The sequence below is a fragment of the Sciurus carolinensis genome, unplaced genomic scaffold (genome assembly GCF_902686445.1).
Source record: "Sciurus carolinensis unplaced genomic scaffold, mSciCar1.2, whole genome shotgun sequence".
NCBI classification, from domain to species: domain Eukaryota; kingdom Metazoa; phylum Chordata; class Mammalia; order Rodentia; family Sciuridae; genus Sciurus; species Sciurus carolinensis.
In genome coordinates, this window is record NW_025920119.1 from 3,973,672 (window position 1) to 4,001,537 (window position 27,866).

Sequence of the window (27,866 nt, forward strand, 5' to 3'; positions counted from 1 at the left end):
CTGCAACTAGATTGGGATTATGACTTTTGAGAAGACCACACACTTAAAATGTTGTTTTCACTGTAGCATGTTGAGGGTACATGCTATGACTGCTGAGTTTTAATTGCTGTCGTAACCTTAGTTGTGTGCCTGGAGTAGTGTTTATTAGAGTCCCACACTGGAAATTTGCATTCCTTTGTTCTCTATGGTAACTCGTTAGAAGTGTGTAGCTATGATGAGGTCACAATTAAGTAAGAAGAAAATATTTACTATTGTGAAGCAAATTAATATGTCCATTATCTTACATTATCACATATTTTGTTTGTGTTTGTGTGACAAGAGCAACTAAAATGTGTTAATTTAGCAGGAATTACAAACACAGTACAGTTTTATTGCCTACAGTCCTCATGTTGTATGTCTTTAGAGGACTGAGACCTCTGAAACCGGGATTGCCAAATAAACATTTCTTTCTCTTCCTCCTTGATGTTTTCCTGTCAGGTCTTTTGATCACAGCAATGGAAATATGACTAAACACACACACACACACACACACACACACACACATATTTATGCAATAAGTTTATATAGGATAATAACTCAAAAATAATGATCATAATAATGAAAAATTTTAAATGGCAATAACATGAACAATTTACAAAGAAAATATGTGAATCACAGATACAAAAAATGTACTCAATATTATTATTCTGTGCAAAAATGCAAATCAAAACTACAATAAATGTCATCACTTGCCAAGTTCATGGAGAAGGTAGAGCTCTCAAATACTAGTAGTGTGAATGAGAAGGGATACAACCATTTTGGAAATGTTGACAGTTTTCTCACAGATCACAAAGAAATCTACATCATTTAGCTGAGATATTTTCCCTGTAAGAAAAAAAAATCAAATCTTACGTGTATGCAAAGCTTTGTACAGGAATATTCACAGCAATTTTATTTGTAATTATAATAAAAAACTAGAATCTATCCAAATATTCCCAAAAGTGAATTATATATAACAGATTGTCAATCAATAAGAACAGAAAAGCAAAGCTCCATTTCTAGGAAAGGCGTGTATCCGTGATTCTCAGAAGGGAATGATCCACTCCCATGGGACACCTGGCGATGTCCAGAGGAACACTTGGTTGTCACCTCTGAAGGGGCTGCTGCTGGCATCTAGTGGGCAGAGACCTGGCATGCTGCCAGATGCCCTGCCGCCCAGGACAGCCCCCACAACAAAGAATCATCAAGCCCAAAATGTCACCAGTGCCTGGGTTAACTCACAGGGCACATTAAAACGGGGGAACATGAGGTGTCACATGAAGAACACAGTGACAGGGGACCCCAGGGTGCTGTGGCAAGTGGTAAAAGCCAGGTGTGGAACAGCAGGTAGATTCATCCCCAGAGACACCTGACTGCATGTGGTGCAGGTGCTGGCTGTCCCACCAGACACCAGAAATGAGGCCTGGCTTCTGGAGAGAATCTGATAATCAGGAAATTGGCAGCAGCAGTGTGAAAACCCTACTCTGCTGAACTTCTTCATTTGTTTGGAATGCTTTTTAGTTTCATCTGGTGGCTGGCATCACAGGCTACTCAGGGTGGGTGCCTCTGAGCACCCAGTGCCCAGATTAACACTGGTTTCACTGCTTTTATTTTGCAGAAGGAGCCAGGAAAGGAGAGCTGGCCCTTGGAATTAGAAGTAGGTTTTCTGATTTGCAATTTTCAACATTTCCATGATTTCACACCCTGCCTGTTCATGAATTTTTTGAAATATCTGTTTAGGTTATACACACATCCAGAGAAGGGAATGGTTAAGAACATGGGGCTCTCCTTACAACATGAAGTATCATGGACAGATATCTATGCTGTAAAGTGATGTGAGAAAAGCTAGATTTGACCCCAAGTATAAAAGAAGAAAAAAGAAAAGAAACCTCAAAAAACGTCATCTTTGATCTCTATTTTCCAAGTCTTCTATTTTATGATGAAAGACGAGTGTAACTGAAAGCAGAACTGTAATTGCCCTGTTTTCTTTTCTGATTCAGTACTTTGTCCCTCCTCTCTTTATTGGGCAGCACTTTTCTTGTTGCACTGATCAGGGGCCAAACTTCTCCTTGAATGTCATGGAATGTTATGGAATTCCTGGCGCCCCTGAAACCAGTGGCTATTCGGATAGTGAGGAACATGCATGGGAACAAGACGGGTGAGGTCTGGGAGCTGGGCCGAGTCAGGGAGGCCAGCACAGGGAAGGGCATGTCTCCTCTCCTGGTGGCAGTCCTCACTCTACCCTGGTCAGGACATGGCTCTGATGGCCTCCTTCCTGCCTCTGGCAGCCTGGTGGACAGTGTCAGAATCTTCACCTCTTTTTGCCCAGCCTCCGCTTTTCTGGCAGGTTCCCCCATCTGTTTAGATAGAGGCCAGCAGTTCTGGGTTTGCTGGGCTGAGTTCATGCTGGCAGAAGATGGTGGGGTAGACAGGGTGCTGCTGTGAGGCTCCATGGGTAGAGGCCTCATGAGGCTGAGGCTGAGGAGGCCCCCCGCGATCAGGAAAGACCCCCCACCTGCTGGAACTGTGTGAGTTGCGGCCTCTGTTGCTCCCCAGGAGTGGTGCTGGTGGGCTGCGCTTTACTCTGAGCATGCGTGGTGCTGCCCCTGGGTGTCCTCTCTGGCAGTGAGCCTCCGCCCCTGGCCTTGGAGCCCTCGATCTGGCTGCCCAGAGGCAGGGGGCATGGCTGGAGGTAAGTTGGTGCTGGGAGGGTGGTCACAGAGTCCAGCCCTCCAGTGCTAGGCTGGGTCACGGGGCCTTCGTGAGCATTTCTCCTTTGCAAAACCTGGTCAGGGAAGGGCTAAGACCGAGAGGGAGGCAGGAAGGCCCTTGTTTCTGACTCCTGGCATCTGGAACCTTCGCCTGCCATGCCAGGCTGGTGCAGAGGGCTCCTCAAAAGGGAGTTTGGCCTGTTGGGGAGGGAGGCAGGTGTTCTTTGGAGGCTTCCAGCCTCTGCCTCAAGCCGGGTGCAGCATCCCCAGTGACTCCTAGCATCTGCAGCACCTTCAGTTACCTTCGTCCTTGTCCCCCTCAGGGTATGTCTTTGTGGATTTCAGCAGTGAAGAGGAAGTGAAGAAAGCCCTGAAGTGTGACAGGGTGTACATGGGTAAGGGGGCACTGGCAGGGGCCCTCGGGCTCCTTGTTCCTTTGTGGGCTCCTTCATGTACGTCTGTGCCGAGCCTTCCCTCCCACCTGACACTGCGGGCACTGAGGGTACAGCAGCAAATAGAGGGGCTGTGGAGAGGCAGGCAGCGCCAGAGCCCATGAGCGGGCACATGGCCCTGGCAGTACGGGGCAGTCAGGGCAGTGGCTAGGGTTGGGGTTGGAGGAGGCAGGTCTCCGGCAAGGTGACTGCTGGGCCTCCTGGAGCAGGCTCTGGCCTCTGGGCGGGTTTGGTGGGGGTGCAGCAAGGGCACCTTCCCCGAGCTGGGACATGGTCCTCCACCCTCTCTGGCACGAATGGCAATTGGACCCAGCCACGGACTCCTGGGGATGCGTTGTGTCAGGGTAGACTGGGGTCCCTGGGAGTCCTGCTGGCAGGTCAAGGGAAGGTATCCATCAAGCTCTGGTGGTGTGGGCGGAAGCAGGCCATCCCTGCAGCCTCCTTACACATGCAGGGTGGTTTTTGCAACCTGCTCACCAGCAGGTGATTGTTCATGGTCAGGCTGTCACATGAGACCTTTCCCAAGGCAGAGCCGCCAGCAGTGTCAGAGTGGGCTCAGAGTTCAGAGGACCTGTCACTTGACCTGGAACAGTGGGAGCAGGCTCCAAGGGCTGAGGCCATACTGGCAGACTGGGCAAGGCCCCAGGGCCTCAGGCTGTTGCCCTGTTACAGAGTTTGCTGCCAGGTCCATCGCCTTTCCCAGCTGGAGCATCTGGCAACCTGCAGCCAGGGCCTGGGTCCCCAGCCAGGTGTGTCAAGTCCCAGGCTCCCCAGAGCCCTGACCCTCTCCTCCTGCAGGTGGATGCTACATCGAGGTGTTCAGGGAGAAGCACGTGCCCACAGCCAAGGGGACCCTGCAGAACAGTGTGCAACCCTGGCAAGGCCGGACGCTCCAGAAAGATGAGGAGGAGGAGGACCTGGCTGACTCTGGGAGGCTCTTTGTGCACAACCTGCTCTACACCAGCACCGAGGAGAACCTGAAGGGGCTCTTCTCTCCCTACGGTAGGGCTCCGCTGCTGGCCGCATGTGTAGGCCCCTGCTGTGCCCAGCTCCAACTTGGCTGGGTTGGCCCCGTCTGCCTCCCACTCGCTCTTGACCTTGGGCAGTGGCTCCAGCTGGTCTCCTCATCTGAAAATGGCTTGCTGTCCCCACTGCAGATCCAGTGGCATCTTTTGCTTTCTGAACTTGAACTTGGATTTCTTTTTTTTTTTTTTTTTTAATGGTGCTGGGGATTGAACCCAGGGTCACTCTGCCACCAAGCTACATCCCAAATTTTTTTTATTTTTTAATTCGAGACTGTCTTGGTAAGTCCACAAGGCTGGCCTTGATCATTCTACCTCAGCCTCCCAAGTTGCTGGGACCACAGGCACACCCAGTATGTCCCACAGAACTTGATTCCTTAGCTCTCACCATCCAAATGCAGAGCAAGAGCGATGGAGGCATTTTCCTGAGATTCTTTGGCTTCTGGTGTTGGAATTCAGCAGCTGCCCAGCCCTCCCCACCCACCATGCTCCTGCCTTGGAGTGCTTTTCTTTCTCAAGTTTTCCCAAGCAAACCGAAACTTCCGAGAAGAGGCAACAGCCAGGGCTGTCTTTAGTTTTGCTGCTGTTACTTCTAGGTGGAGAAGAGCCCTTTCAGGTTGCAGGTCTGTAGCTGAGCTTGGTCACAGGGGCCGTTTGTCGAGGGGAGGAAGGTGGGCTCACAGTGCAGGTGAATCTGTGCTGTGGAGATGCTACTGGTGCCCTTATCTCCTGGGAGGCTGGCCTGGGTGTGGAGGATCAGCGAGGCTGTGTGAGTGTGGCTTGGGCCAAGGACAGCTCAGAGGTCCCAAGTGGAACCTGCTTGCAGGCCAGGTGATGGGACCTGAAGGTCTGTCCATGCTGTCCTGCTCCCCAGGTCCTCACATGGGCTGGTGCCCTGGCCACATGGCAGTGCTGGGTGGATGGGAGGGGGCTTGACCATAGACTGCAGGTATCCATTTGGGATGTGGCCGCACCTGGTGTTCAGAGTGGAACCACTGCAGACAGTGTCCTCTGAGAGGGACAGCATTACGAACACTTACATGGCACTAACTGCAGCAGGCTCTGGGTAGTGACTGCACACTAACTCTTGGACCCTCAAGGCCACTGTGTGTGGGGCGACTTGTGCCATTCAGAGGCGAGAGGAGGAGGCCTGTGTGGGCAAGGCCACTGCCCAGGACAGGCTGTGCTCAGCAGGCCATGGAGCCAGGGGCAGCCCGAAAACTTCCTCCTTGCTTCTCTTAGGGTGGGTGCGAGGGGACTGGGAATGACACCCTTGACCTGGAGGTGGACCTCATGGCTGGCAGTCGCCATCCTTACCTCGGGCTGAGTGGACATGGCCAGTGCACAGCAGTTGTGCTGTGTTCATGGGGCCGACCCTTAGTGCCTGGCACTTTCCCTTGAGCTTGGGCCCAGCTCCAACCCAGGCGACTGACGCTCTCCTGTCCTCAGGTCCCCTGTCAGAGCTCCACTACCCCATCAACAGCCTGACCAGGAAACCCCAAGGGCTTTGCCTTCGTCATCTTCATGTTCCCTGAGCACGCAGTGAAGACCTGTGCAGCAGTGGATGGGCAGGTGTTCCAGGTGAGGTTGATCACGGGACTGCCGGGGTCGCCAAGCCTGGTGATGGAGGAGGGATGGCCCTGTGGAATGCAGGGAGCTCTGCTCTTCAGGGTCACCTTGCAATGTGCCCAGGCCACCCCCCCTCCAGTGCACCTTCATTCACAGCATATGAAACTTGTGGGCTCCAGGCTAGACCTGGCCCACCCATGGCCACTCATGTTCTTCCTGTGCAGGGCCTGGGGGTGCAGTGTGAGGGGCCGTGGGGTGTCACAGAGGGGCACTTTTCCCTAGACATTGCCGTGTCGGGGACCCCAGCACCAGCTGGACCAAGAGTAACCGTCTGTCTGCTCCGTCTGCCGTCCCTGTCCTCCTGTAAGTCTGGCCCTGGGTCCAACTTGTTTAGGACAGGAGGCCACACTAGACAGGAGGCCCCACTGGAGTGCAGGGCTGGAGGATGGGAGGGTAGCTTGCCCACTTCCTCCCCTGTCCCCACAGGGCAGGATGCTGCACGGGCTGCCGTCCACCATCAGGACGGAAGCCAGTGAGGATGCAGACACCCCCGGCTCGTCCTACAAGAAGAAGAAGGTGTCCAAGGACAAAGCCAGCAGCTCCAGGTCCTCGCCAGCCCCGCCCGGGCTCTGCTGCCCTCTCCACCTTTCCAGGCTGCCTGGTCCCTTTTGCTTTATAGCTTGAGGTTCATCCTCACCTCCGAGCCCGCTTCCCCACTGCAGAGGGGAGAGCGGTGCCGAGCTCACTTATGCTCTGAGGTATTGCGTTCACTACAAGTGGATGGTTGCCACCTGCTGGGCCCTGGCACAGGCCAGCTGCTGCACTGCCAGAGGTTGGATCTGTCAGTCCCGCTGCCTGCTGGTGGGGAGCCCACCCAGGACAGGCAAGCTGGAGGGAGGGCTAGGAAGGCGGGGAGGTTTAAGACAAGCTATGTATCTGTGAGAGAGCACCTGTGCGTCCCAGCGTTGCCTGTCCTGTTCTGCCCCTGCCCGCAGCTTCCACGACTGGAACACGCTGTTCATGGGGCCCAATGCCGTGGACGATGCCATTGCACAGAAGTACAGTGGCACCAAGAGCCAAGTGTTGGACCACGTGAGTGGCCCGTGACCTGCGAGCTTCATGTCCGCAGACCCTCTTGGCAAATCTGTCCAGGGCTGGATCCCTGCGGAGTTCTTTCTGGGCAAAACCAGGAACGTGTTTCAGCCACGTGGTGAGGGACATCCCTTGATTCTGCCTGTTGGCTGCTTTCTTCACGGTCCTCTGCCCTTCCTCAAGACACCAGAGGCCAGCCTGTCTGTGGAGGTGGACAGCAAGCTCATGTATAAGTGAATGGCCTGGTGGCCATGTTTTTAAAAGAAACAGGAAAATTAATACTAACACATGCCCTTTTCAGCTAATGCGTCTGAGGGATTGTCACTTTGCTGTGCCCAGCGTAGTCACAGGGTGTTTCTCTTCCCTCGTTCCTACCCAGGCCACTGAGTTCCATGCGTAGCAGGACGTGAACAAATGACACCTCAGGTGCCCAGTGGCTCATGGCTGCCATGCTGCGCAGCGCAGCTTGGCCTGAGTTGGAAGGAGGGACAAGGGACGGTTGCAGTGGCTCTGGTGCCATGAGTGCCCTGAGCACCAGGTCTTCGTAGTGCTGGGACAGGGTCCTGCCTTCTAGAGCCTTCTGGTACCTTCTGGAGCCTCCTAGTGGAGACAGGTGGAGAGAGGAGAGCCTGGGCTGGTCGGGGAGGTGACAGAGCAAGGACTGCTTGGTGTGAGGGGTTGGGGTCAGGGTCAGCCCTGTAGAAGCCCCCAGGGGCTGCAGGAGGAGCTGCAGACCTGCCCACTGCGGAGAAGGGAAGAGCCCGAGCGGGTGTGGGGACGTGTGGCTGGAGAGGGTGCCCTGAGGGGGTCAGGTGGGTGTGGCTGAGTGAGGGGCACCGCTGAACCCACTTACACTGGGTCTGCTTAGCTTCTGACTGGAGAGAGCAGATGGGGTCCACCTGATGGCCGCGGGCCTCCTTTCCTCTCTCCCTCAGGAGACCAAGGGCAGCGTAGCTGTCTGTTTGGCCCCTGGGGAAACCCAGCTGGTCCAAGAGGTGCAGCGCTTCCTCCTCCACAACGGGGTCAGCCTGGACTCCTTCAGCCAGGTGGGTCCCCACTGCCCTCCACATGGACTCTGATGGCCCTAACTGGTGGCTGCTGCAGAGCTGGGGACGGGGCTGCAGGGAGGCTGGGGGCGTGTTGACAGGCCCTGTGGTGACTGGAACCAATACCTGAGGGCTCACTTCTCTGCTGTCCCTCGCAGGGACAGGCTGCTCCTGGGGCTTCTCCATGCCTATGGTGGCAGGTGGCCTGCAGTTCCACACTGAGATACCAGTCTGATCAGTGGAACAGCGGCTGGGGCACCTGGGAGGTCCATCAGGCTGGTCATTCACTGTCAGGGTCTGCACAACTCAGTGGGGGGCTGGAGGCTGACCCCTCAGCAGAGCTGCCCAACTGTGGAGCCAGCAGGTGGCCTGCTGGGTGGCGTCTCCTGGGTCTGCTTCCCAGGCACCTGGCCCCTGGGGCCGCAGACAGTGCTGGTGTCAGACTGGACCCCTGCTGCTGTCCCTCACGAGTTCTGTCCACAGGCTACAGCAGAGCGAAGCAAGACTGTGATTCTGGCCAAGAACCTCCCTGCAGGCACCCTGGCAGCTGAGTTGTGGGAGACCTTTGTCCACTTCGGGAGCCTGGGCCGAGTGCTGCTGCCCAAGGGCGGCGTCACTGCCATCATTGTGGAGTTCCTGGAGCCCCTGGAGGTGCACAGGTCCTTCTGACACCTGGAAACTCCAAGGTAGGGCTGCCCCAGCGTGGTTAGGGGAGAGGGAGCTGGCCTGTGGGATGGCCCTCAGCCTGAACTCCATCCTCCCACAGCAAAGCTGCAGAAAGTGCCCCGCCCTGCCCCCTGTCCTGCCCCCCTTTTCCCTGGCTTCCTTTCCTGCCTTAACTTGAGCCTTCACTGTCTGCTTCTCTGCTGTCATGTACCCATGATAAGCTGAGTTCCCTACACAGGACGGTTTAAGAATATCTATAGCCACGGCATGTTGGCTTAGACCAACAGAAAGTCACCTGTGGCAGAGCTGGCAGGCAGGTGTCCAAGTCCAGGGTGTGGTCAGCACCTCTGAGGGCTGAACACAGGTTGGCACCTTTGCCTCTGCAGTTCCACCACATCCTGCTGTATCTCAAGTGGGCTCCAGTTGGCATCTTCTGTGGCACAGCCCCACAGAGGAAAGAGCGCCAAGAGGCACCAGCAAAATCTGCAGAAAAGAACACGGTGGAGCCAGAAATGGGTAAGAACAGGTCTATGTGGGAGGAGAGCAGGGGAGCACGGAAGTGTTCTCAGGACACTGGTTTAACACTTTGTTCATCTTACATACCAACGGACTTCGGTCTCTAATTGTATAGGTGTGTAAAACCTCCCTGAAAAATAGAGTTTCAGAGCTGGGCATGGTGGCGCATACTGCTTATCCCAGCAGCTCGGGAGGCTGAGACAGGAGAATTGTGAGTTCAAAGCTAGCCTCAGCAACTTAGTGAGGCACTAAGCAACTCAGTGAGACCCTGTTTCTAAAATATAAAATAGGGCTGGGGATGTGGCTCAGTGGTGAGGCACCCCTGGTTCAATCCCTGGTACCAAATAGAGCATTGTGAGTGCAGTATAAGGTAGCAGCTGAGGCTGAGGGAAGAAAACCTAGATCTCGTCATACTCAGAACAGCCGGTGAAGCATCCGTGCTCCATAGCTGTGGAGAACTGGTAGCAGTGAGGAGAGCCCTGTTTGCGTGTGGCACAGCGCCCCCTGGTGTCCATCAACTGCACAGGCCGGAATGGGAAGAGCAGTGGTGGGCCACACTGGCTTGGGCGGTCCCAGCCCCCTGGCTGACCCGCACAGTGGGCATATGAGAAGGGTAAGCATTCCTTGTCAGGACTGTTGTGCAGACTGCAGGACCTGGCACGTTCCTGGACTTCACCTCTGTCAGAATGCCCGAGAACTGAGACCCGCCTCGTACCCACAGCTGCCCCAGGAGATGGGCAACTCTGCAGGGACCCACAACCACACCTTGTAGTCAGACACCTTCAGAAGCCTCCTGTGGACTGGGTTGTTTGACCCAGGTGTTAAGATTCTACCCCTCGGCCCACCACACACAGGGTTACCAATTGCTCACTTTACTAAAATGAGAATTTTCCTCTTGAAAACAGATAAGCCCCTTGTCTACCACTCCATTGTCCTCATATATTTACAAGAAAACGTGTTTTATGGCAAAAAAAAAAAAAAAAAAGCAGAGGGTGGCGGAGCCTCTGATCGCCCCAGTAAGGTTTGAATCCAAGGCCTTGCCTGGTTGAGGCCTTCCTCCATACCTGTGGCTCACGTCAGCATGCCCGTGGGTCTTCAGGACTGGCCATATGTAAGGGCATTTGTGACCCACTGGCCTGGAAGCCGCACCTGTTCCTTCTCTCTCTGCCCATCCCTTCGCTCTGTGAATGGAGCACACCCCATCTGCTAGGTGGATGGAGAAAGGCGTGAACCTTTCCAGTCCCTCCTTGGTGCTGCCCAGGTCGGCTTGTGTTGGGGTCCTTTCCACCCTGCTTTCTCTCCTGGACCTCTCCCCTCGTGGGATCCTTCTGTGTCCGTAAGCAGCCATCGCCCTGTAGCTCCCAGCCACCATGGCTTTCAGTTCCGCTGCTGCACATGAACCTGGATGATGATTTCTGACCCAATTGAACCCTCCTCTCAAGCACACACACTGGCGGGGTCAGGAGGCTTGCAGACAGCTCCAGTCTGGCTTCTTCCTGTTTTGGGCACAGGCAGGGGACAGGCATATTGGGCATGGTTCCTCCTTGGGGGTTCTGCCTCCATCTGGCTTGGCTGATTTCGTTTGAAATAGATGGTGCCCTCTCAAGCAGGCACCTCGTCTGCCTCCCTGACCATGCACCCTGCGGAGTGCCAGGCCCTGGGAGTGCAGAGAGGGTGCTGCCCCAGGGCAGAGCGGGACCTGCTCCCTGCCTGCTGGTGCCAAGCTCTCCATGTCCGCACGCTTAGGTGCTGCTTCTAGGGAGGAGGTCATGCGTGCCGGTGATGGTGGGCAGGATCCCTGTCCAATGCCTGCTTTGGGGCTGGACCAGCTGCCTCTCTTCAGGCCGTTTCTGGTCCTAAACAGTGAGGGTGGTGCCCAGGCACCCCCCTGATGACAGGGGAGATGCCATGCTGACCACTGTTACCCCCACACAGCGGGAGTGCACATCTGTAACTCTGCCACTGTTGTCCAGGGTGACCACAATGGACATGGCCCAGATGTCCCAGGAGCTCCTGGGCTGGTCATGGCCGCATCCAAGGAGGGCCTCAAGGGCAGACCTGCTCTGGGGCATGAGCAGTATCTTCTGGGCACGAGTGCCTGGACCCTGTTAGGATGCTCTTCTGTCCCCAGGCTCAGGTTAGTGTAGAGGGTCCTGACAGGCCTGCAGCTTAGAGGGGCTGGTGTCTGCCCACTGGCTGACAGGAGGCCTCAGAGCTGGGATTTGTCCAACCCTGCTGGGCTTGTCACAGCCTGTGGTAGCCGATCTCCTTTTCTGACCATGTTGCCTGCAGAGCCCCCAGTCCCTGGTCCCCTGAGCTGTGCCCTCTCCCCTGCGGCACCCCACCCACCCTCTGCACATTGTTCCAGATGCTTCCTCAGGATGACAGGAGGTGGGGGGGCCCAGCAGCCCCAGGCCCTGGGTTTGGGGCTGGGCAGGGGGAGCAGGAGGGACCATGCTTCTCTGCAGCACTCTGCTCTGCTCTCTGCCAGTCTCCAGGGAGGGGCCAGCATGTTTTATCTCCCCACAACCAAGACCCATATCTCCAGATAAAGGACTATGGATGGGGGGTCCTGGAAAGCTGTTTGCAACTGATAACAGTCTGTCAGTGGCCACAGCGCAGGAGCCTGGAGGGGTGGTGCAGCCTGATTATAATAAAGTTGTGTGGTGCTGTGTGACTGGATTTGATTGTGGGGCTTCTGCGGAAGCCCCTCCCTGCCTCCTGCCTATAGCCCAGTGGTTCCTGCTCCTGCTCCTGCAGCCGGCCCCTCCGCTGCTTCCTCCTGCCAGGAACTGGTGATTCTGTTGGCGAACATCTGCTTGAGTTTCACAGTCACTTATTTTTTCTTTCTTGTCATCCTTTGTCTCCCCATTGAGGCCAGCAGCAAAGCACTTCTTAAAAAGACCTTTCGCTGGTCGCCTCAGCCCTGGGCCACATCTGGACCTGCCTGGACTTGGATGTGGGTTGCAGTTGAGTTTGGCCTGGTGGCTCGGAGGTGCTGGGAGGTGCAGGGGTGACTGGGTCAGGCTGGGTCCTGTCCTCAGGGCCAGCAGGGACACTATCCCCTGCACACAGAGGTCTGGCTTTGAACCTGCAGGAGGAGGGCTGGACTCCCCCACAGCCGCCTTCCCTCAAAGGGGATCACAGGCTCCCCTGGGTGCCAGCCCGGCCAGCTGGACATGCAGGGTCCAGGGGCAGTGTTCATGGTGTGGTGTTGCTTCTGGGGTATTGGATAGACCCAGAGACTGTTGCACAGCCTCGATGTTCATCTCCCAGTCACTCTGCAGGCAGCTCTGGCCACAGTCCCCACTCACATATGGAAAAGAGGAAGCCCTGGGGTTAGTGACCTCTGGAGGACACACGCGTGGAGGGCGTGGGGATGTGCCCCGCACCTGTGAGCCCTGAGGCCTGAGCCCTTGTCTGTCCCCACTGCTCCCCTCGAGCACTCAGCTTGTTGACCATCTGCAGATGTTTTTGGAGTGTCCTCTCTGAGCCAGTGTTGGGGGTGCAGACGTGATGCATCAGGCTGGGTCCTGTCCTCAGTGAACTCCCTTTTAGTTGGGGACCCAGATGCAACCAGTAAGGAAGGTGGTTTCAGAACAGGCTAGGGACTATGGAAAGAGGACACCAGGGATATAGTGGCTTTTTTTTACTAGTGTGGCCAGGAAGAGCTGTCTGAGCACAGGATGTTTGGACTGACACTGGGCAAGCAGAAACCAGGTCCAGGAAGACAGGAGGGGAGATGGCTGGGCCAAAAGATATCAAGTGCAAAGGCCCTGTGGTCAGCATCCTCTGACAGGCTTGAGCATCAGCAAAGAGGCCAATGAGGTCAGGGATGAGGTCATAGGAGCTTGCAAACTGGGAGCAGGCACTGAGAGGCCACTGGCAGGGCAGCCACTCTGTTGTCCAATGGCAGGTGATAGTAACTAGGCCTGTGGATGGGTAGTGGACACTTGTTTTTCTTAACAGCTCAACACAGTACAGGAGAGCATGTGTGTGTGTATGTATGCATGTGTCAGTGTGGTTTTATTCCTGGCTGCAGGAGGGATGTGGAGGCAGGGCAGCTCTGTCACTGGCTCAGGCTGCGTGGATGATACACAGCAGAGATGGGCAGTACAGGCTCACAGCCTTGTGTTCCCGCGTGCATGTCCCATGGCTCTGCCCCTCCTGACCGCTGTCTCCAGACCCCTGTGGTCAGCAGATCTCTAAAGACTGCTATGTCCTCTTCTCATAGCATTTCAGGACCCGGGCACTCCAGGGGTAGGGATGTCATTGTGGGTGTGAAGGGTTAGGGCGTGGAAGTCTCTGGAACTAGCCAGCCTGTGCTGTTGTGGAAATGTTGTGGAAAGGCCCAGCACACGGGAACACGGCTTTCATCTCCAGCCAGTTGTTTTTTCCAGTGCCCCTTCCTGGGCAGGGCTGAGAGTGGCTGACCTGCCCAGGGATGGACCATTCCTGAGCACATTTCCTGAGGTGCCCACTGACCCAGGCTGCTCAGCTCAGCTCGGCTCTCTCATTAAACCCAAACACCTGCAACCACCTGACCAGGCTCCTGGGCTGGGTTCAGGTGGAGTTGACTCTGCCTTGCTGAGAGCCCTGGGCTCCCCAGGGTGTCCATAGGAGGCTCCCACTCCTGGAATCTCAGCAGGCCCCTGGGACAGAGCAGGGAAGGTGATCAGTCTTTGCCAGAGATCTCTGAGCAAGAGGGAGGTGTCTGTTGCTGGTCGGTTAACCAGCTCCTGCATGGCACAAAAGCCTCGTGCTGTTGAATTAAGTTGCCAAGATTGAAAAACTGGGTTTTCCCGTGTAAAGTTGGGTATTCCACTACTTTTCAAAACTCTGAACTGGCCATACCGAGGGGGCAGAAACTGACTTTGCCGAGGAGAGGCTACCCCTTGCACTGACCATGAACCTTCTGGGGCGCCATCGTCCCCATGCCTCTCCCCTCTATAAGTTTCTGTCAGTCTTCTGGGAACCTGTCTTGCCTTCCTGAAGCTGCTTGGCATCTATTGTTGGGATGCTGGAATGTTCCTGAGGCCACCCATTTGTGTTTGTGATGTGATCTCTGTGGTTGTGGATGAGGTCAGGTAGCCAAGGCACCCAGCTGAGGTCCTGGCATGTGGCAGGAGATCTACTGCCCATTCTTTCTTTGGCCTTCAACCTCTGACATGTGGGATGACCAGGAGACCCAGAGGGTCTTCCCGCTGACAGTCTTGACTTTCACTTTGGTTGAAGTTCTCCTCCAGGACTTGGAGTCTGACCTGCTGTGTCCTTAGCATGCTGTTTCCTCCTCTCTCCTTTGAAATTGGGTTTCTGTGCATCAATGCCCACACTTGCAGTCCCTTGCTGGGTTTGTTGTTTGTTTCTTGGGTGGGGAGGAGCCTGCATGTAGATTTCCTCCTTGTGGACCCAGGAAGCTGGAGGACTGGAGGTATCCTTTGGGTCCTGGGAGGGATCCAGCTCAGTCACTAGCTGTTTCTGTGAGGCTTGAAAGGCTTGTTCAGTGGCTAAGCAGTTGACACCTAATCAGGACTGGAAAGCTTCAGGTCACAAATGAGAGGCAGGGAACAGGGCCCTGGATCTTGGCGTGACAGTGCACGGCAGGTCTGAAGACCCAGAAGCCCCCATAGACCCAACACAGTTGGGAGCTGTTGTAGGGAAGCATGCTGGGGAGAAACCTGTGGGCTCCTCTTGGGCCGCAGGACCTCGGGAGCTTCTGCCAGCCTGGGGGGCAGGGCTGCAGTCTGGGGAAGGGCTGCCACCTGCTCAGCACCAAGGTGGGTTGGGGTGAGGAATCCCCTCCCTGTGGCTGTCCCCCTGGGGCTATGGGATAGCTGTTGAGCCTTTCCAGGGGAAAGGGCTTGTCCCCAGGCCCAGCTCTCGGGACTTGATGAAACTGGGGAGGTTGAGTCAAACTGAGCACATTTCCCTAAAGTAGGGTTTCTCCAGTGGTCCTGAGGCTGAGGCATCCGCCACCCTTGCTGGGGCAGACACCCACACTGGGTCCTGGCCAACCACCTGTGGCCCTGCCCCTTCTGTCCAGTGTGCCCGTGGGCACCGCCACTAACTGGCAAGGCCACGTTCACCTTCCCTATCTCTGGAACCTGTTCCTTCAGAGGGGGGGAGGTGCAGGGGCGGTGGTGACAGGTACTGGTGATCCACCTGGGTCTGCTGCTGTGGAAGCGCCCATGGCCCCTGCCCTCTGTTCTCATGGCTGCATGTGCATGTGCGCTTTCCCCGCTCAAGCAGACTGATGGAAACTCACACCACCCTCCTCCACTTCACCTTCAGCTCCTGGGATCCGTCAGCGCCCTTCAGCGTTCCTCAGCCCATTATTTCAGTGACGACCTACCTTCCCAGCCTCCGGTGGCCTTGCTGGTCTGTCTGTGACTCTGTGGTGGGTTTTCCCAGTTTCCACTATTACAAAATACTATCACTTCCTCGTGTATAGACAAAACCACTTTGACACACGTGCAAGTTCAAGGGGTATTTGAAATCCATATTCAAGGGATTTTAGAATGCTCTAAGTTTTTCCATTCTTTACTTTTTGCAAAACTCTAAGATGCATTTCAGTTTGAAAATTCACTAAGTGCTGTTTTTTAAGGAAAAATAACATTTTGCTTAGGTTCATGGTTCGAGAACATAGTTCCCATAATTTATTTTGAAGTTAAAATGAGTGTGGCCTAGTCCTATCTGGGGCTTGTAGGTTTGGATCTCTGTCATATTCTCTTTAAGACAGTGTAGGATCTGGGTGTGGTGATGCATGTCTGGAATCCCAGCAGCTCGGGAGGCTGAGGCAGGAGGATCTTGAGTTCAATGCCAGCCTCAGCAAAAGGGAGGCGCTAGGCAACTCAGCGAGACATGGTTTCTAAATAAAATAAAAAATAGGGCTGGTGATGTGGCTTAGTGGGTAAGTGCCCCTGGGTTCAATCCCCAGTACAAAAAAAATAAAATACAACAGGGGCAGACGGTGGGACTTTGTCTCTCTCCCTGGCTCTCGCTGCTGACACCTGCTGTCCCTCCTGACCATGCCACAGAGGCAGAGCCTCTTGGTACAGCGTTCCATGATTTAGGCCCTGGCTTTAATGGGTAGATATTACTTAATGGGGTTGTTTGTTTTTGATGGGGTTAGTGGCTGATGGTGAGACCCCAGAAGGTGAGAAGCCAGCGGGGGAAGGAGCAGAAGCCCCCACAGCCAAGGGCAGAAGAAGAGGAGGAGGAGGACGAGGAGGAAGAGGAAGATGAGAGCCTTCCAGGATGCACTCTGTTTATTAAAAATCTCAGCTTCAGCACCACAGAGAAGACCCTGAGGGAAGTGAGTATCCACCAGGAATGGGGGACGCTCCAGGCTGCGAGGTGGGCAGTGCGTCTGCTCTGGGTCTGGCACGGCTCAGGTGGTGACAGCCCGCCCTACCACACACCATCCCTGCTGTTGGGGGGTTCCGCATTCCAAATGTGCTTGAAAACAGTTCCCCAACTGCTTCTGTGGTGAGCAGCCCAGAAGTCAGTGCCACCACTGCGTGTGGCCTAATGGAGCCAGCAGGAGACTCGTCAGTGAGGGTGTCCCCACCTGGCACATCTGGATGGGGTGAGTCTGCACCTGTGGGAGGAGACCAGGAGGGGCAGGTTAGGGAGTTCCAGGCAGGGGTTTGGCAGATGCCTAGTGAGCATGGCAGCCCATGGACTGCAGGGCCAGGATGGGCGAGGGGCCCCTCCTGCTCAGAGAATGGGATCTGCAAGCTCCCTGCCTCCCCCAACGGGACTCCCCAACAGAGGTACTGCTTTCGGTGGATCGAGCACGGCACAGAACAGATGCTCACCTGATTTCCTGCTTAATGGATGAGTGACACAGCTCACAACCGTGAACTTGTCCTTGAAGGGAGATGGCCAGAGGATGCAAATCTCTGATTCCCCTTCCTTTTAAAATGTCCCCTGATATCTAAAATTCTACAGAGGGTTCAAGAGAAGAGGCATTGTCCACTGACCCTGCCTGTGTTCCATGACTGTTCCTAGGTAGGACAACCACAGCAGTGGAGAGGCCCAGACCCAAGCAGGCAGCATGGCCAGGGGCCCCAGAGCACCTGGTGAAGCACTGATACCATGTGACTTGGTTTTAGAGGCGCACCCTAGCAGTGTCTCAAAGGCAGGTGGCTCTGAACATGTCAGGACAGCCTCTGGTCCTGTGTTGTCCTTGTCACTTCTGGTGTGGTGTGGGATAACACTATTGGATCAGCATTTCCTGAAGTTGCACAAATGGCAGCTCAAGGGTGTCCTCAGAATTGAAGGCCCTGGAGCTGGAAGGTTCAGCCAGGATCATCTAGTTCAGCTGGGAGATGGAGCTTCAGAGAGGTTGCCTCACTGTCCTGAGCTCACACAACCCATTAGAGCACTGTGGGGAAGCACACCCAGATCACAGGACCCCGTCCCAGCACCTGAGTGTGGTGCAGAAGACATATTTGGGTAACCCTAAGATGGCAGCTGGCGTTGAGCCAAGAGGTGGCACATAACTAGTGTTAACACGGTGTGATCTACTTTTGCCTGATTAGTTAATGTCTCCTCTGCACTAGTGGTCAACAGATATTCCTCATTCTTTCTTGATTGGTACCGAGGGGTGTGCTTCAATTGTGCTAATCCTAAGCTGATTGGCTGCCTTAGGTATATAAGACACACACCTATAGGAAGCACCATTGTATAAGCAGCACCTCAGGTTGCAGATCGCAGAACGCAGGATTAAGCCACACCTCTAGATCGCTGTTCGGAGGACTAAGCAGACACCTCTAGGTTGCGGGTTGATGATGGCAGATTGCAGAATGCAGGTTGCAGCTCGCAGAATGAAGATCGCAGGATGCAGGACTCTAAGAAGATATAGATCTCTGAAAGTGTAGCCTCTCCGATAAGCAAAGATTCTCCTTTAAGCAAAGCCTTTTCTTCCTCTCTCTCTTCTTCTAAAACTTCCTCTTTAAGCTAGGGAACAAACAAGCAAGAAAGCAGCACACTAAAGAGAAAGATAATAGAAGTAGCTCAGTTTCCAGTCCACCTCCGATAAATACCCGTGCAATTGTTGCTGCAGGCGGTAACAATATCCGCGCGACTGTTGCCGCGAGCAGCGACAATGTGGAGCTGTGATCAGGGGACAGTCCTCCCAGGCCTGGATCCTGGCCTCACTCCTTGCTAATGGGCAAGCCCTGCTGCCTTTCTGTGCCTCGGTTTCTCCGGCTGTCATAGAGGTGTGAGTGGAACTTTCCCATTGGATTGTTTTGAAGATTTATCTAGGACAAGTGAGGTCCTCCAGGTAGAGGGTCCCATGCCTGAAGCACGAGTCTGCCGCTGGTGTGTGTGAGGGTCTGCGCTCCTCCTGCTGACCATCGCTCACTTGGAGGACAGTACTGAGCACCTGTTTGTCTTTGGTACTGAAGAGAGGGCCAGAACCAGAGTCACGTGGATTGTGCCTTAGCTGGGCTCTAAAGGGAGATAGGGGAAGGGAGGGGAAACGTAGGGTGTAACTTACAGTTTTTTTAGGATTATTTTGGCTTTAAGCACAGAGGACAGTGACATGGTCGGTCCTGGGGTCAGTAGACTTCATGCCTCTGAACTGACCCCAGCTTCTGGGGTCTGCGGCAGACCTCTCAGCTGTTCCAAGGCCTAGTTCTTCCCTATGTAAGTGGAGCAAGAAAGCAGCCCAGCTGCCATTTTGAGAGGCCCCAGGGACTGGCAAGTTTACTTGGAACCGGCCATTGCTCACCACCTCCGAATGACCCAGCATCTCCATGGGCAGACATGGGAGGACAGCTTGCCAGGCTGCACAGTGGTTCAGAGCCTGGCTCAGCAGCCCAGGCCAGGTCCAGCATGTCCAGCTTTGTGACCCCAACTGCCAGCTCCTGAGCCCTGGCCTTCAGCTGCCCATCTGAGGGTGTCTCTGGGTTCCTAGGTGGGTGGGTGGTGTGGGGCCTGGCACAGACCTGTGCATGGTGAGCACCCTCCTGAGGTCAGCTCTGCATGCCTCCTGCTTCCTGTGCCTGCGGCTGGACCCATGGTGACTGGAGAGGCTTCCACGCATGTGGCGGATGTTCCCAGAAGTCGGGGGCTGCATGATCCTCTTTTCCAGTTGTTTTCCAAAGTGGGTGCCATGAGGAGCTGCTCTGTCTACAAGAAGAAGAACAAAGCAGGTAAACCCATGGAGATCGTGGCTGGAAGGAAGTGGTTCCAGAAGAAATTATACCTGTGGGCAGGGAGGATAGCCAGGCTTGTCTGAAACAGCCCCTCCTCTCTCCTGGAGACTCCTGCTGCACAGTCAAAGAGGCCCATGTATCCTGGTCTGTCCAGAGACTCGCAGGCTTTCACGTGATCCTGGAGCTGTGTACCAACTGGGTGGACAGGCTACCGTCAGCACCCGGGGGCTCCCTCCTCCCCACTCCTTCCAGACACAGCAAGGACTGATTGTGGACTTTCCTGCTCAGTTCCAAGGAAATGATCCATACATAGAACTTCTAGATCATTCCACCATGTCATTAATCTTCACCTCCCTGGCCATTAGGTAGTGGGCAGGCAGAGACCACCTGGCCTCTCCCTTCAGTCCTGGGTCTTGTTCTGACCCTCCTGGCCTCCGCTCATTCATACCCTGCTTCCCTGCAGAACATGAGCAAGGGCACGTCCTTTGTCCTTTATCACAGCCACATACCCAGTGCAGCAGCCCTTTGATTCATGGACATGGTGGGGTGCAGCACGAGTCAAGAGTGACCACTGCTCATTCGCTCCCTAACTGGCCTGGACCACCAGGCAGTGAGCACCAGAAATGTGATCCCTGTCCTCAGGTACCTGCAGTAGCTGGGGGACATGTGAGCTGGTGGCTTCATTGCAGGACCAGGAGGGCTGTGGCAGGTTCTTCAAATCAGAGTGGGCCTAGAAGCAGGGAGGCTGAGCAGCCTGGTGGCAGAGGCCAAGGCAGGAGGTGCCCTGGAAAGGGAGGCAGTTTCCAGCTTAGGAAGTGGCTTTTATGCCCTGCAGGGGTTTGGACTGTGGTCTGGTGGGGAACCACCGAGGGTTTTAAGCAGATGCTTCTGTGTGAAGTTAGAGGTCCCTTGCCTCTGTCTGCTCAGACTGCCATGGCAGCAGATAAACCAGGCCACAGGGACACTGCCCCTCTGGGAACCTGCCCTCTCCCCTACGAGCACTCAGCACCACCTTGCCACCCCGTCTTCAGTGTTGGAAGCAGCTCTTGGGGTGTCCATTGTCCTTTTGGGAACCTGCCGTCTGGCCAGGCACTGGGGAGAGCTAGGTGGTATCTGCTCAGCTAGGTGCAGCAGGATGGGGCCACACTCAGCCTGGGGCTGGTGTGAAGGACAGCTGGTCACAGGCAGCTGTGAAGCAGCAGGTCACACTGCTAACCCTTGAGGGGCACAAGGAGAGATGGTGGGCAGAGCTTGTGTAGAACTGGCACACGGGGGGCCAGCAGAGCTGGGTCCTTAGCACCAGCATGTGCCCCTCTCCTGCAGTCCCAGGTCAGCGTTTCCTGTGGGCCGATCCCATGGGCACAAAGGCTGGGAGCAGGTGCTGCTCTTGGCAGAGACCGGCCTCCCACGCAGTATGGCCCTGCCGTGTCAGAGGCTGGGTGAGCTCCTCTTTCCCAGGAGTATGTTTGACACTCAGGTGCAGACGCCACCAGCCCACCATCCACAGCCTTCTGCCCCCAAAGAAAAGCTCTCTGCTCAGAGAGCAAACTGACAGTCATCATGGGACAGGACTGCCTGCCCCCTCCACAGTTTTGAGCCATGTTTGGGCTGTTCACAAGGTTACCTAGCATGCCTGGCCCTGGGTCCCTCAGCCTCTGGATAGAAACACAGGTGCAGGGCTCTGCAGGGGAGGCAGAGGTGCAGTTAGAGACCTTGTGCTTTGGGGTGCCCCGTGGGACTCCCCAGCGTTACCCCTTTACACCTGACACATACTGTCAGGAAGCAGCGTCCCTGGAGAGGCTGCTGTTGCTTTTGCCCTCTGACCTCCTGTTGCCTTGGAGTGGGGAACCAGGCGGAGCCAGGGCACCTTCACCTCCCTGTCAGAACTTTAGACCTGAAATCCAGGAGCCAAATCTGAGGGTCAGAAATGTCCCCAGAAGGCGGCCCTGGGTGCTTGCGATGCCACATGGAGGCAGGGCCGTCCAGGTAGAGGCTCCTACTGGAGAACAGTGGTCAGCCCCGAGTCAGTTGTCCCTCCCTCATGAAGGCGGGATCGTATTAGGAAGTTAATTATCACATCAGTAATCTGTTAATTAATAGTCAGTGAACCTCTGCAGCTGATTCGCTGGGGCAACTAGTCATAAACGGCAAGCCCTGAGCTGAGGCCATGTGGGGGCTGGAAAGGGAACTGGAAAGGATCCAAAGCCGAGCCCTGGCTCACTCTGTGCTCTCTCTCACAGTAGGTCCCCTGTTCCAGGAGCGCTGCTTTCCATGGGGTTTGAATTCGTGGAGTACCAGAAGCCAGAGAAAGCACAGAAAGTCCTCAAGCAGCTGCAGGTAAGTGGGCTGTGAGCCAGGGTCCATTCTGTGGGCCCGTCGCCTCTGAAATTGGGGGCAATCCCTGATCTCCCATCCTGCTGGGCCTGTCCTTTCACCAGTTTTCCAGGGAACAATGCCAAAGCAATGAAGACCCTCTCAGCCCTCCACAGCACTTTCATTCACTTATTCCACCCACATGCTTGTGTCGTGGGCTTAGTTTGTGACAGCACTGTGGTAGGCCTGGGGAGACCCTTCCTCTTTCTGGTGTGGAGACAGGCAGTGGAGCCATGAATTAACACAAGACAAGATCATGCCGAATGCTCAGTCACATGACTTCAGAAGTGGGGCTGCCTTGGGCTGAGTGGGCTAAGGGGAGCCCCTGAGGAGCAGATGGCTGAGCCTACCCCTGCCTACACGAAGTCACCTGCACAGTGACCTGGAAAGCTGTCCAGGAGCAGAGGATGGCATGTGTAAAGGGCCTGTGTCAGGGACTCCAAAGAGTTGGGGAAATAAGCCCCCTAATGCAGCTGGCAGAGCAGTGTGTGGTGGGCATCAGGGGAGGTGGAGGTGTTTAAGACCAGATTTGCAGATCACTTAAAATACTGGATGTCAGCCTGAAGGCTGGGCGAGACTGTTGGTGGTATGGGAGCACATGGGGAAGGGTCTCATTTGTGCTTCAGGACAGTTTCCAGCCCCTGTGTGGAGATGAGATGGGAGGAGGGTGGGAAAGAAACCCTCAGTGGCCAGAGAACAGTAGCTTGGGCCAGGGATGTGCAGGAAACATGGTGGGAGGGACTGGAGAGTGTTTGAATGTAGATTGAACGTCCTGTGCAGATGGAGGAGACAGCCTTCCTGCTGAGCCCTAAGTCCAAGAATAAATGGGACCCTTAGCAAAAGAAGGGAGCCATCACCATAGGAAGCACATGGCCAGGGGTTCTGTACCCACCCCGGGGAGCCAACCTCACTGGCAATGACCACATCTCCCTTACTGAGGCCCACGTGCCAGGCCCTGCCAGGGCATGGAAGAGGGAAGAGCACTTCCTGGTCTTTGGTTAGACACTGGAACTCCCACTGTGTCACCAGCACTGTGCGCTGTCAGGACAGACGCAGCTCCTCAGACACTGTGGTCATCTACCTCTTCCACTTAGGTCAAGGTTCAGTTCAACTCCTTTGCACAGACAACACACTGCTCAACCCCAGCTGTGCACACATGCGTGCCCGTGGCCATGAAGGATTGCTTATGCAGTGTCACCTGGCTGTATTTTCTGGGAGGTTGGATGGACTTTTGAGGTATTTCACTCAGACGCCAGCTACACCCCCAGGGACGACTGCTTTAGGTGCAGGGCACTGGGCTAGGGATGTTGGGCCCTGCAGACTAGATAACAAACTCTCTCTGCAAGCCACACCAAAGGGTCCCTGAACCTTAAGATGCTTTTAAGCTGTGGCTGAGTCTGAACACTGAATGCTGTAAAGGTCAAGGCTACTGCAGTGTTCAGGGAGCATTTGGAGGCTGGGTCTCTGTGTCCTCTGGACGCTGCCTGGCTCTCACCCTACCATCTTGGGGAATGCCCTTACGTGTGTGCCCTCCTGACCCCTCAGCACGGCCTCTGTGTGCTTGGCCTCTGTGAGCTTGGCTTTCGTGATAATGTCTCTGTGAGCTTGGTGTCTGTGAGCACTGCCTATGTGAGCAAGCCCTCTGTTCCTAGGCCTCTGTGAGCTAGGCCTCTATGAACATGGCCCCTGTGAGCTCGGACTCTGTGGCCAAGATCTATGTGAGCAAGGTCTCTGTGAGAAAGGCCTCTGTGAGCACAGCCTCTGTGAGAAAGGCCTCTTTGGGCACGGCCTGTGTGAGAAAGACCCTGTGAATCGGGCTCTGTGAACATGGCCTCTGTGACCATGGCCTCTGTGAGCAAGATCTCTGTGAGCGCATCCTGTGTGAGGAAGGCATTTGTGAGTTCGGCACCTGTGAGGTCAGACTCTGTGAGCTTTGTCCTCTGTGAGTACAGCCTCTTTGAGCTCAGCCTCTGTCAGCACCACCTATGTGAGCAAGGCCTCTGTGAGCAGGACTCTGAGCATGGCCTCTGTGAGCAAGGCCTCAGTGAGCAGGATTCTGAGCATGGCCTCTGTGAGCAAGGCCTCAGTGAGCAGGACTCTGAGCATGGCCTCTTGAACTTGGCCTCTATGTGCACGGCCTCTGTGAGAATGGCCTCTTTGAGCTCTTCCTCTGTAAGCACTGTGTATGTGAGCAAGCCCTGTGTTCCTAGGCCTCTGTGAGCAAGGTCTCTGTGAGAAAGGCCTCTGTGAGCACAGCCTCTGTGAGCAATGCCTCTGTGAGCATGGCCTGTGTGACCATGGCCTCTGTGAGCAAGGACGTTGTGAGCACAGCCTGTGTGAGGAAGGCATCTCTTAGTTCGGCCCCTGTGAGGTCAGATTCTGTGAGCTGGTCCTCTGTGAGTACAGCCTCTTTGAGCACCACCTATGTGAGCACGGACTCTGTGAGCAAGGCCTCTGTGAGCAGGTATCTGTGAGCAGGACTCTGTGAGCATGGCCTCTGTGATCAAGGCCTCTGTGAGAACGGCCTCTATGCACATGGGCACTGAGATTACGACTCCGTGAGCAAGGTCTCTGTGAGTATAGCCTCTGTGAGCAGGGTGAGTGTTACAGGGTGAGTCTCTGTGAGCAAGGCCTCTATGAGCAAGGCTTCTGTGAGCTTGGACTCTGTGAACAAGGCCTCTGTGAGAAAGGTCTCTGTGAGCAAGGCCTCTGTGAGCTCAGCTTCTGTGAGAACGACCTCTATGCGCATGGCCACTGTGAGCAAGGACTCTGTGAGCAAGCCCTCTGTGAGGAAGTCCTCTGTGAGCACGGCCTCTTTGAGCAAGGTGTTTGTGAAAAATTCTTCTGTGAGCATAGTCTCTGTGAGCTCGGACTCTGTGAGCAAGCCCTCTGTGAGTAAGGCCTCTGTTAGCAAGGTCTCTGTGAGAAAGGCCTGTATGAGCCTGGCCTCTGTGAGCTTGGCAACTATGAGCATGTTCTCTGTGAGTAAGGCCTCTGTGAGCAAGGACTCTGTAAGCTTGGACTCTGTGAGGAAGGTCTCTGTGAACAAGGTCTCTGAGAGCAAAGCCTCTGTGAGCTCAGACGCTGTAAGGAAGGCCTCTGTGAGCAAGGTCTCTGAGTAAGGTCTCTGTGAGCAATGCCTCTGCGTATGCAGCCTCTGTCAGGAATCCCTCTGTGAGCACAGCCTCTGTGAGAACCATCTCTATGAAAATGGTCTTTGTGAGCACAACCTCTGTGAGAACTCCTTCTCTGAGCATGGCCTGTGTGAGAACAACCTCTGTGAGTTCATCCTCTGCAAACTCAGCCTCTGTGAGCCCTGCCTATGTGAGCAAGCCATCTGTGCTAGGCCTCTGTGAGCTCGGACTCTGTGACCAAGGTCTCTGTGAGCAAAGCCTCTGTGAGTTCAGCCTCTGTGCGATCGACCTTTGTGAGCAAGGCCTCTGTGAGAATGGCCTGTTTGATAAAGCCCTCTGTGTGCATGGCCTCTGTGAGCTTGGCCTCTGTGAGCAACATCTCTGTGAACACGGCTTCTGTGAGGAAGACCTCTGCGAGCACAGCCTCTGTGAAAATGGCCTCTGAGCACAGCCTGTGTGAGAAACTCCTCTGTGATCTCGGTCTCTGAGAGAAAAGCCTCTGTGAGCTCAGCCTCTGTGAGAACAGCCTCTATGCCCTTGGCCACTGTGAGTACAGACTCTGTGAGCAAGGTCTCCGTGAGCACATACTCTGTTAGCAAGCCCTATGGGAGGAAGGCCTCTGCGAGCACTGCCTCTTTGAGCAAGGCCTCTATGAACAAGGCTTCTATCTGCACGACCTCTGTGTGTATGGCCTCTGTGAACATGATCTATTTGAGAACAACCTCTGTGAGTTCGTCCTTTGTGAGCATGGCCTCTGTGAGCATGGCCTCTGTGAGCATGGCCTCTGTGAGAATGGTCTCTGTGAGCATGGCCTCTGTGAGAATGGCCTCTGTGAGAATGGCCTCTGCAAGCAAGCCCTCTGTGAGGAAGGCCTGTGTGAGTGCAGCCTCCATGAGCAAGGCCTCTATCAGAAGGGCCTTTGTGAGCATGGCCTCTGTGAGCTCAGCCACTGTTAGTACAAACTCTGTGAGCACGGAGTCCATAGCATAGCCTCTGTGAGCTCGTCCTCTGTGAGCACAGTCCGTCTCAACAGGATTCCTGTCACTTGGTCTCTGGGAGCATGGCCTCTGTGAGTAAGGTCTTTGTGAGCTTGGCCTCTATGAGCACAGCCTCTGTGAGCATGGCCTCTGTGAGAACTGCCTCTGTGAGCACATCCTGTGTGAGAATGGCCTCTGAATTCGTCCTCTGTGAGCACGGCCCCTGTGAGCTCAGCCTCAGTGAGCACCATCTGTGTGAGCAAGGCCTCTGTGAGCGTGGGCTCTGTGAGAACTGCCTCTGAGCACATCCTGTGTGAGAACGGCCTCTGTGAGCTGAAAATGTACAATGCGCCCCAGTCCCACCCTGCTCTGTCCCACACTGGGCATGCTGTACAGTTGCTCCCCTAGAGCACGAAGACAAGGGAACCAAGCCCACAGAAGCACACTAGGGGTGCTGGGGCCCTGTGGCCATGTCTGGAGGCCTCTGTTGATGGAGGCATGAAGCAGTCCAAGACCAAGCCCTGGTGCTGGCTCTGGACCATCCTTAGTTAGTGCTGGCTGCCCTTGGCAGGGGTGCACCCCTCTCTATTGGACCCCAGCCCCTGCCAGGACCTGGACCTATGGCAGGCCTGATCTGGGCCCAGTTGGGGCCAGGTGGGAAATGGGAGATCAGATGGGCAGGTGAAGAAGAGAGGAGGAGGGTTGGCCAGTTCGCCTGCCCAGAGAAGACGAGTCCTGCCAGGAACACGGAGCCCCAGAACTGCTGGTCAGGGAGGCACAGAGCGTGCCCGACACTGGTGCAGTGAGCAGGTGTCACCAGGGACCTTGGGGAGTGCCTGTCATGGGCCCAGCTGCGGCTGGCATCTCTGTCCCCCACAGTCCTGAGCTGCACCCTCTACATGGGTGAAAGAAGAGGCTGGGCCTCTGGAAAACACTGAGTTTGTACTGAGATCAGAAATGATGTATGCACAGTGATGGCCTGGGGAGATGCCCTGCCAGATCCCAGTGGTGCTGGGGAAATCAGCACTGACCTCACTGCTGGGGAGCAATAGCCACACAGTCACTCCCACCTGTGAGCATGTGAGCTCTCTACCAGGGAAGGTGGAAAGACCTGTGTTCACCAACACTGGGATATGCCAGGGGGACTCGGCACAGGACCTCAGCCTCAGCTCAGTTGAAGCCATCTGGGCACTGCCTTGGGCTTCTGCTGGTTCAGTGGAGGGGCCCAGCAAGTTCTGGCAGGTGCTCTGCCCCTCTCTGTAGCTCCTGCCTGCCCACGGGCACTAGGACTCCTGTGGCCCCACTGCCCAGACACCTCCCCTCTGCGTGGTCTCCCCCTCTGTGTCTATGCATCTTAACACTATTCAGCCCTCATCAAAGCACACCCCGCCTGACACTCGCTGACCACCCTCTGTGGGCTGCTTTGCTAGGTAGGATCTCAGGCCTCATTCTGAGGAGTGAGTTTTAACAGATACAGGTGAACAGACAGGTGGAGGCCTAGGTGTCCAGCACCACACCTACAAGGTCAGCTGGGAGGGGAAAGCTTCCTCTGCACTTGGCTCTCAAACCGAGCCACCTCTCAGACTGTCCCTTGTCCGGATGCTTTTGTGTGGCCTCTGTTATGTTCTTTGTTCAGACTATGTTAGACATGACTACTTTACTTAGAAGAGGAACTGCAGTGTGGCTCTAAGACAAAGTTCATTTTTAAAAGATGACATGGAGATCACAATGTCTGTGAATTTGAGTTCTGCCTTTTTCACTTAGCATTATGCCATGAGCATGTCCCCATGTCATTATATGCTTTACTACAGGGACTTTGGATTTATACACAGACCCTTTATGTAAATGTAGTCACTATTTTTAAATCGACTCACTTAAAACCACTGTCTTGATGAACACTCCATTGTTTTCCCCAGGTTTCATATTAAAACTTACAATTCACATTCTTGGTGGTCCAAATCTTAGTGTGTGTCTGTTTGATTGTTTCCTCAGGAGAAAAATCAGGAGTAGTAATTGCTGATCCAAAAGAGGTAAAGGTCTAGGACACGCCTGAGACATGGAAGATCTGCTCTTCTGAGATTTCACACAAAAGGACACACTCATCAGAGAGGTATGGAAATG

At 54.9% G+C, this 27,866-nt stretch overlaps 1 pseudogene; it reads left to right on the forward strand.

Annotated features, from left to right (window-relative positions):
- Window positions 1–2,091: 2,091 nt before the first annotated feature.
- On the forward strand, window positions 2,092–27,855 carry LOC124973703 (probable RNA-binding protein 19; annotated as a pseudogene).
- The last annotated feature ends 11 nt before the right edge of the window (window positions 27,856–27,866 follow it).